The 10,748-nt window shown below is 39.2% G+C and overlaps 1 long non-coding RNA gene across 1 annotated transcript; it reads left to right on the top strand.

Moving 5' to 3' along the window:
* Window positions 1–6,754: 6,754 nt before the first annotated feature.
* Window positions 6,755–8,478, top strand: LOC128559167 (uncharacterized). The gene is made up of 3 exons (XR_008372230.1): window positions 6,755–6,837; window positions 7,452–7,693; window positions 8,112–8,478. It is a non-coding gene; the product is annotated as an uncharacterized LOC128559167 (long non-coding RNA).
* Window positions 8,479–10,748: the final 2,270 nt, after the last annotated feature.

Genomic DNA, 10,748 nt, shown 5'->3' with positions numbered 1-10,748 from the left:
GATGGTCTTGAAAAGACCTGAACTTCTCTGCTTGAAGCAAGACCTTTGCATGTCTCCTGTCTTGTAACGGCTGTATGCCTGTTAGCTTCTCCATGAAGGAGATTGGTGTAGACTTTGTAGCACCTGTCATGATCCGCAGTGCTTGGTTTTGAACCTTGTCTAGAGCCTGTTGGTTAGTTTTGGCAGTAGTGGACCAGGCAGTTAAGCTATACTCTAAATGGGGTCTCACCGTTCCCTGATATACTGTCTTGAGTATTTGCTCATTTGTTCCCCACGTTCTTCCAGCAAGTTTGCGCATCATGGCAAGCTTCCTACGGGCCTTCCCTTCTGCTTGACTAATGTGGGGCTTCCAGGTTAGCCGTTTCATCGGAGTGGAGTTTGATCTGGTACTTTAAGGGTGACAGGGATGCTGAATCAGGTTTGGAATTTTTGAGGAGGGAGTGGAATATTTTGGTGTTTGGTTTTGATGTAGAGGAGGCATCAATCAGGTTTACATTCAAAATATCGTCAAGGTCTTTTTGATAAGCCTCTTTTTTTCTTTTGGACTGTATGTTTGGGGTCCAAGAAATATTTACGATCATAGGATTTGTTTGATTTCTTTAATTTTCTGAAGGTCCTATCACACCTTCTGATTGTTTTCTTTGGAGCTTGATTCCGCGCTATTCCGATCAACATTTTTCATGATTTATTTATATTTGACTTTGATATAATATTTGAGAAATAATTTACCTCGGCAACATTAATAATATGATATAAAGCACGATATATATGTAGGTAGTGTTTTTAACTAACATTAGACACAGTCTTAAGTCATTCCCTGTTGTCCAGATGCTACGACATCGTGGACCGTTGGGGTAATGAGTAGTGGAGCTGTGACGTTCCTTGGAAGTCAAAAAAATAAATAAATAAAATAAAATGAATACTGGTGATTCAATAGTGTGGGGCTTCCAGGTTAGCCGTTTGTCAAAGGTCACTCCAAGGTATTTTGCCTCGTCTGCTTCAATCAGCGAAGTATTTCCCATTTTGATTTTACCCGCACTCTGCTTTGACGACAGGGAAATAGACGATTTCTCTCTATTGATCGAGACACACCAATCTTCAGCCCAAGCTGAAAGCTTGTTGATGGCTTCTTGCATCCTTTATGTGGCTGTTGTGGCATGTTCTTCCTTACACCATAACACCAGATCGTCAGCGTAGAGTGCAGCCATAGCAACTTTCGGTAGTTCAGACACCAGATCATTGATGAAAAGCAGGAAGAGTGTAGGGGATAAGACTCCGCCTTGTGGGACACAATTACGCAACAGGAACTTCCTACTGCTGGCATGTTCTAAGCTGACTCTTGCTCTCCTGTTGTAGAGATATGACTTTATCCACCTCAGCATGTGACCTCCTACTCCACTCCTCATCAGTTTGACGAGGAGTCCATCAGTCCAGACTTTAAAAGGTTGCCCCGTACTATGTCTCAGTGTTGTTATAGATTTACTGATTCCTTGGAATCATTGAGCATTTATTTGCGCGGCTGTAGACTTATGGTTTATTATCTTTTGTAGTCACAACAGCGGACATTTAGTGCTGTGTGGAAGCTGTAAAAGGTTGCCCCGTACTATGTCTCAGTGTTGTTATAGATTTACTGATTCCCTGGAATCATTGAGCATTTATTTGCGCGGCTGTATAGACTTATGGTTTATTATCTTTTGTAGTCACAACAGCGGACATTTATTGTTGTGTGGTAGCTGTAATAGGTTGCCCCGTACTATGTCTCAGTGTTGTTATAGATTTACTGATTCCTTGGAATCATTGAGCATTTATTTGCGCGGCTGTACACTTATGGTTTATTATCTTTTGTCAAACACATGCTGCAGATCAATCCATGCTGTAAGCACGACTTTCTGCTCTTGGAAGGCGTCCTCTGTCTCTTGCGATAGATAAGTAGTCTGGTCCTCAGTGGAGAGGAATTGTCTGAAGCCAGCTTGTTGCGTTGCGAGTAGGCTGTTAGTCTCCATATACCACTTCAGGCGTGCATTCACAAACCTCTCCATGGTCTTTCCAACACAGCTGGTAAGGCTGATTGGGCGAAAGCTTGCAGCCTTCTTTGGACCCTTCCCTTTCTTGTGGATGGGGATCATGACTGCCTCTTTCAATATCTGTGATTGCAGTCCTTGTGTCCAGCTTTAGTTGTAAATTTCCAGGAGTTTGCAAATTGCTGCAGTGCCTAGTTGGGTCAGCATTTCATTTGTGAATCCATCCGTCCAGGAGACGTCTTTGTCTCCAACTGCCTAAGAGCTGTCTGTAGCTCATGTAGTTTAAGACTCTGCTACATGCATTCTGATGTCACTTGGCTTGTCTGCCTTTCCCTTTTTTTCTCTTTGGGCTTCCCTTTGCCGTTCCCTGTTGATGGGGATGTTGGAAACATCTTTGTAGTTAGAAGCAAAAGTGTTTACTCGTCAACAGTTCACCATTCTCTTCCAAAATTACTGAGCCTCTTCCTGTTTCTTCATCGTTCAGCTGTCTCGTCAATCTCTACAGCTTTTTGCCATCCCGTTCTAGGTTGAGCGAGGCTGTTTTGTTTCTCCAGCTCTTCCTCTGTGCTTCCCGTCTGATGAATTTGGCCTTGGCTCGCTGTAGAGAAAGGTTACTTTCTTGTGAGGGATTGTTTTCTGCTTCCTCCCTGGCTTCCACATAACTTTGCCTGTAGATTCTCCAACTCATCACTCCAGTAGGGCTTATAGTCCTTTCTTGCTCCCCTGTAAGCAGCCTTTAGTATACTGGCGTTGAAGTCTTTGACAACCCGGTAGATGTCTCTACCTTCCACTCTGATGTCTTTACACAGCTCATCACTCAGACTTTGGTAAAAGGTCCATCTGGCCTTCATGTAGTTCCATCTGGGGATGTTAGGTGAAGTAGAGGCTATACGGTCCATAGTAAGATGGACTGGGCGATGGTCGCTACCTCCTAGTTGCTCATCGACTTCCCGCTTGACATGTCCATGTATGTCATCAGTACATAGAGCAAGATCAGGGGTTGATGTTGTTCGCCATCTTCTGGAGTAAAATGTTGGGGGATCATCCGGCTTGTTGATGAAGTTAAGCTTGTTATCATCTTGTCAGGTCTCCACTTCCTCTCCACGTTTATCCAGGTGGTCATATCCCAAGCTTTGTGAGTGACTGTTAAAGTCTCCTACAATGGTGAACCTGAATTCAGCAGTTGTAACTTTGTCAAGGGACAGAGCTTTGTCATTTGGAGAGTAATATACCGGTATTCACAAGGTTCAAGTTGAACTCGTTCTTTCTGAGGCTCAGAACTTGGAACTCGGAGTCAGCCATATTCGTATTGGTCTGGACAGCGCTGATGTTGTTCCTGACCAATGTCATGATGTCTCCTTTTCGTCTGCCAACTCTGTCACAGCGAAAACACTGGTATCCCCTGACTTTGAAGGATTTCTCTGGCTATAGGTGAGTTTCCTGAATGCAACAGACATTGATGTCTTTCTCATTGAGGATATGCTTAAGTTCAGCTTTCTTGTTGAAGACACCCTTCGCATTCCAATGCATCAGCCTGAAAAGGTTCTTGCGGATTGGTTCTTCTCCTTGGTATGTTCCTCATTCTTCTCTTTGCATGTTGTGGATTGAAGGAGGGATCCCCAGTAGCTGTGGGTGGACTCTGTCGAGGCTCAGAGCCCGGCACTGAATCTCCATGGAGGGACCTTTCAGCCCCACATTGTTGGATACCGGATGGCTTTGTAGTCATAGCGATATAGCATGGTGCTGTGGTTCGTTAGGAGAGTGTCAATGGCCCAACACCTCTGTCTTCAATTCTCTAGGTTTCTGTCGGGGTTACCTCACCCTTACTTCCGAGTTCATAGTCTACCCTGGGAACACAAGGACTATTTGTCCCATAGCTGGGGGTCTGTTCATAGGCATCAGGGCGTGTCCACACACCGGTGGGCCTGGCATGCCACATGTCTGGGGGCAGACCTCCTCCGAGTCCCCTGCAGTTCTGCCTGAGGCCGCAAGGTGCTCAGTTACCGTGTGGCGCCAACTGGAGGCACTGCAAAAGGGCTTGACTGCAGAGAGGCTATGTACTGGCAGGGAAGACTTACGCACTCGGCTTCTTGTTCACCAGAAGGCTAGCCAGCGGCGGAGGCTGAAAGAGGAAGGTGACAAGCACATAACACACAGCACACCACACTTGACGCATCAGCGGACCAATGTTGTTTTGCAAGCGATATGGGCCTGTAGTTGGCTGGGTCTGACTTGTCCATGGAGCTTATCTATCTGGCGTTTACAAGGATACTTGACATTCTTGGGTAGGTTTGACTGTCTTCAAGTGGTGAGTTTTGTTTTAGATATGCTCGGAGTTTCAGCTTGCAGTAGGATGCTAAGTTTAAGGGTGATTTTGGGCTAAATACCGACTGAAATTGCTTATTTAGAGCTGCTGCTTTTGAAGTTTCATCGGAGTGGAGTTTGTTTTGGTACTTTAAGGGTGACAGGGATGCTGAATCATGTTTGGAATTTTTGAGGAGGGAGTAGAATATTTTGGTGTTTGGTTTTGATGTAGAGGAGGCATCAATCAGATTTACATTCAAAATATCGTCAAGGTCTTTTTGATAAGCCTCTTTTTTTCTTTTGGACTGTATGTTTGGGGTCCAAGAAATATTTACGATCATAGGATTTGTTTGATTTCTCTCAATTTTTTGAAGGTCCTATCACACCTTCTGATTGTTTTCTTTGGACCTTGATTCCGCGCTATTCCGATCAACATTTTTCAAGATTTATTTATATTTGACTTTGATATAATATTTGAGAAATAATTTACCTCGGTAACATTAATAATATGATATAAAGCACGATATACATGTAGGTAGTGTTTTTAACTAATACTAGACACAGTCTTAAGTCATTCCCTGTTGTCTAGATGCTACGACATTGTGGACCCTTGGGGTAATGAGTAGTGGAGCTGTGACGTTCCTTGGAAGTCAAATAAATAAATAAATAAATAAATAAAATGAATACTGGTGATTCAATAGTGTCACAGTCTAACACAGTTGTGCCTACTTTTTTATGTAGATATATAGTACTGTTTTGTTTATTGAAAAGTGCGCATAGTGTTTCATATTTAAATGCTTCCATTTTTGTGAAAAAAGTTCATAATCGGTCCAGTATTAAGAAAATTAGTGGTTTCTTACGTCTGATTTATTTTGTATGTCGGATGGGCCTGATTTTGTCAAGTTTATTTTTGTGCTGTTTTTTTTTTTGTTGTAAATAATTCCCATTTTCAGTCATTTGCCCGTGGAAGGTGTTTTTCCCGCTTATTTGTTTTCCCGCATAAATTAACGTATATATATTGAACAAAAAAAGAAACACCCGCTTTCTATACATATTTTTTTAATTTTATAAAAAGAAATCAAAATGTCAAATGAACTACATTGTACATATTCGGGCGAACGATTATCTGTCAAATAAAACAAATTATAACTGGATTGTACGCATTGCGCGCGCGCACACACACACACACACACACACACACACACACACACACACACAAAAAAATGAACTCGATACCTTCGTGCATGCACGAACCAGTATAATCCGTGTTGATAAAATCAAACCTTTCAGTCTGATTTTATAAACGTTGTTGTCAATAAGAAAAAGACATTGAAAAAAATTGAAATTTATTCAGTTTTCTTTCTTTTTATATGCCTAGAATTCCACTAAATTTACGTGAACGTGCCATTGGCATGCTTAATGCTGGTATGGCGACGAATGAGGTTGCTAGGTTTGTGGGCAGTTCTAGCCGTGCTATTCAAAACCTCAGGCAGCGTTTTCAAGCAACAGGGCGTACGGAAGATTAACCACGTAGTGGACGTCCGCGCGTCACGACGCCTGTGCAAAACCGCTATATCACGAACACACCTACGTAATCGTTTCTAAACTGACACTGCCACTGCTGCTAACACCCCTGGTACGCATAACAACCGAATATCTGACTAAACTGTACGCAATCTTCTGCGCGAGGATGGTCTACGGGACGTCGTCCTTACGTTGGCTGTGTTATGACGCGACGTCACCGCGTAAATCGTGTTAATTGGGCACGTACACACCATTGCTGGTTAAGGCAACTATGGAACAGCGTTCTCTTCTCCGACGAGTCGAGATTTTCCATTCATCGAAGTGATGTCAGGCTTCAAGTATACCGTAGAAGAAATGAACGTTATGCCGACTGCTGTGTACTTGAACGACATCGTTCTGGAATGGAGGTTCCGTCGTGGTCTGGGCAGGCATTGCGCATGGTTATCGCCTACCTCTCGTAGTGATCGAGATGAGATTCTTGCGAGGCATGTCATCCCACAGTTTCAAAATAAGGCCAATATCACTCTTTTGCAACAGGATAATGCCTCAAGCCGTACAGCTAGATATACTGTGAATTTCCTCAGGATGAATAACATTGCATAATAAATGACTGGCCCGTCAAAAGCCAAGATCTGAATCCCATCGAACACCTGTGGGATGATTTGGACGAGCGTGTTAGACGTCGACCTATTCCAGTTAATGCTCACAATGTTGGTATACGCAGAAGAATTGTTAAATATGTAAGTTAGTGAAAGAATTTGCAGTGAAGTAATAGTGACGTAAATCAGTGACGTATATACAACACACTTTTTATAACTGAAGCACGTGGCATTCCGAGAATAACAGAGTGTATGATGTACTTAAGGAACTATCTTGTTTGCCTTTGTTTTTATCGCACATTGGTTTTCAGGGGTGGTATAGTACGTCATCAACAGGTGCGCGCAACACTTCCCGATGCGGCTTTTTTGTGTCAAAACATCTCGATTCGGTGAGTAAACTTGCGATTATTTCATTGATAACTAATAGATTCGGAAACGACATATAGTCGAAAGTACCCGCACATGCGTCTAGTTTATAATTTACGTTTGTATTTTTCAAGAAAGCTTTCCGTGTAAGAGAACATTCGTGCTCAATGCACTTCATGGAAACACTTCCCTATTCACCACACCATATTATGTCGCATAACAAGAGTTTACATGCATTTCTGATAAATCCAAGCATTGACGGATGTTCTTTTATGGTAAACAGATGTCAGTGATACCTTGATTAGTCATTGGAATCTAAACTTTCCGAAAAATCAGTAAACTAAAATTTCGCCTTCCCGGTTCACCAACTGAATTGATGTCCTTCCCGGCTCACCAATTTCCAGCATGACTAACATCGGGCTGGTGCTCATGTAAATGTGATCACGCTTGCCTGGAAGTTCTATTAATTCGAATAACTAATTGTTAACTAGATGGTCCGTAAACTTCATTTAAGCATTTGAAGATAATATTGAAAGAACGAGGCATATCTTGAACATAATGTTGTATACATGTACTATAAACGTGCATATGTATGATATAATTATGTTCTATCTTGTCCTTATATTTGTTATTTTAGGTACATGAAAGATGAAAAAGGAAACAAAACTTCTAGTCTGCATCAATGGAATTCTCAATATATGTTTAAAAGGATTGCTGAGTGATCGGCATGCAAGACATAATTGACGTATTATATTTTCCAAAAGCTGTACGACATAATATTTGAGAAGTGGAGAACATCCTCTAACGGAATTACCCCAGACAAGGATTTCAACGCTCAACTAGTTCTCCGTACCAAACTTTGTCAGTTGCTGTTTGAAGGTTTGGATATAAATAACTGATTTAATTTCAATAATGTTAAGTAGATAAACCTTAATAAGGGGTATAGTTAAATAGGCACTTCGACACATGATAATATAAATAGAAAGTATTTTGGAAACCATTAGTTAACTTGTTAATCTAATTATTTTTTCATGATAACTATATATGGCGTGTCACCGAAAATAGTCGAGTATGATGGCTTTGATTCCGAACTTGAGTTCAAGGCAATACTCAATGAGACAAATAAGATTATGCATTGATAATATGCTAAGTAAAGCAAAATTATATAGTTAAATTATTATCATGTGCTGTTTTTTAAAGGAGCAACCTTTTAATATATTTTTAAAAGTATAAAATTGCACCTATGCAGTTTAGTTTTTAATGATATGCTACTATTTTATTTTGTTTAACGTTTCAGGGCCACGTGATCATCACAACTGCTCGAGAAAAATGAGAAATTACTGTATCGCGCCAACGAAATGTTCTTATTAAGGAGTTTTAGATGTGCGCAGGGAAAGAACAAGAGTGACTGCAACCGAATTATAATTACCACGTAGTACAATGGGACATCGATTGCATCTACACTAGAAAGCGTTTCAGGATTTAATATTTTGCTTACAAATCTGAGTGCACCCAATTACATGTTAAAACTCGAAGTGAGCATGAACACTGGTAGAACAACTTTACTTGCAGTGTAAACTATTTTGCTTTTCTTAAACTGTTTAGTTGTTGAAAATGTTGTTGTATAAAAGATTATTTAAAATAGGAAATTTTACTGATTTTTTATTTAAATCCTTACACAGTGGAAGCCGTTGTGACATAAACATACGCACATACACTTTCAAGACATAGCAACATCTTCCTTTTTATCAGCTAATGTTATATATTTACACAAATCAACAAAAGTAGATTTGTTACTTGATTGTAGCAATTCTAAATTTTATACACACTTATAAATACGAGTATAATGATAACGTTTCATTAACTTTGGACGTAATAACTCAACATTTAAAAAAATGAAATTCACCTTAAAGTTTCATTAAGATCGCATATCTGACAAATTCTTTCCACATTGTATGCTTTAATCTTCTTCGATCAAGAAGTAGTGTACATCTCTATGTCACATATTCTCAACAATTGGAAATATTCAGACACGACAGAAAGACATGAAGTGGAGAGGCACTGCCTAAACTTTAAAATCAACAAAAAGCAGAATATAATAACTCTTGAAACAATTAAACTGGAAAATGTTGAGGTTTTGCGCAACTACACCAATTATAACTCAGAAATTTCATTAAAAACACACAAAAATTGATAAAGTGGCAATGTAATATAATCTGTGAACGTTTACTGACCGAAACATAGAGATAACAAAAATATTTACATTGTTGTGTTTTACCCGTTATGAGCATTAGTGTCAACTACATTTCATACAAAGTTTAATACTGCTGTTGCCTTTCACCAAAATCTGTCAAATGTTATTTAGAAGAAAGGAGAGGCACTGACAAGACTCTGTGACTTCAACACAGTGTGACAGGAAAGGCCGTACCGGCGACAGTAACCATCAAAACAAATCAACACCCTTTACAATATTTACAAATTTATTTACATAAGATGATTATTAACAATGAATAGATATGAAAAGAAAAAAAAAACTGATTATAAGAAAGAAAAAAAAAGAAAGTTCAGTATCTCTAGATACAAAAGTTCTTATAGTCCATTCTAATCTGACGTGACACAGGTCTTTAATGTAATTGTGAACTTTAAGTAGCACAAACAAAACATATCTCAAAATCCAGTCCCTTTAAACCGTGAATACGTTGATTCCGTATTGGCTCCCTATGGTGGTAGGTGATTGCATCCCTGAGCTGACTTCAGAGGATAACAAAAATCATCGTCTTTGCGGTTTACGGCACAACCATGGGACGTAAGCTCTGCGCTGGGAATATCACATCCAGGCGAGTGAAGACAAGTAAACCTCGGGCATTGTACTTCCGGGTTATGACATCACCAGGAAAATCGTCTGGCGGAAGAAGCTAAAATATATAACATATGGTAAGCACCATAGCAAAACAAATAAGTCAGGGCATAAAACTGCTCCTTTGGGTACACCATACCTCCGTAGGCTCCCATAAATAATACGTGCTACTTATACAAAACATATGTGCTACTAAGTTCAAACGTCACATGATTAAAATACGTCACTTATTACTTCCATATTACAAAGATTACTTACTTAAAAGACTAAAGTTAAAGTATGAAATGATATGAAAAGTATATGATGAAACATTATAGATACGGACATGATAAACTGCAGCTATTATTTACAACTACAAATTAACAAAATTCAATATAAATCAAACGTTATATCATAGTTGGCATCTATATAATATCTAATACCATACATTACAACGGACATTAATTAGATGTGCTATAGACTGGCACACAATTACAAATTACAATAATATATACATGGTACTAGACTTGCCATATAGATTTATACATAACAATACAATGCAGTAATGGCGTTCCATAATTAACAAAATGTTTGACATAAGTTTTTGAAACAAAGTACTTTATAAATATCATGTTACAAATTTCAGTACAAATTTTACATCTTATATAAATGAAACATTTTAGATTCCTCTTTCGAAATAATTTACAAAAGTCTGAAAAATTTAATAAATCATCCTGACATACCGAAACTAGCTAAAATCATATGCCGAAAAGTAAATGTTACAGAATTCTGTAGAATGAACAAAAATTTACCAAATAAAAATCGTAATGCAAAAATCATACAAAAATCTAACAAATAAATTTCTTACCTCGATCGAGCATAAATTTCTAGCAAGAAAATAATTCAGACATAGATTCGTCTATAATGTCGGAAGGTGGTGTGCGCAAGGCATATCTAGTCCAGTCTATTTAAAGGATAATGTCCCGCCAAATACTAAATTTCATGGGATTCACGGCTAAGCCGTGGACTCCGACTATTGTCATTTTCACGGGATTCACGATATAGCCGGGGAATCTAACTACTTTGGCGCGAATTTAA

Source organism: Mercenaria mercenaria, chromosome 8 (genome assembly GCF_021730395.1).
Source record: "Mercenaria mercenaria strain notata chromosome 8, MADL_Memer_1, whole genome shotgun sequence".
NCBI lineage: Eukaryota > Metazoa > Mollusca > Bivalvia > Venerida > Veneridae > Mercenaria > Mercenaria mercenaria.
Note: the sequence above shows the minus strand (reverse complement) of the source record. Positions and strands in the feature narration are given on the sequence as shown.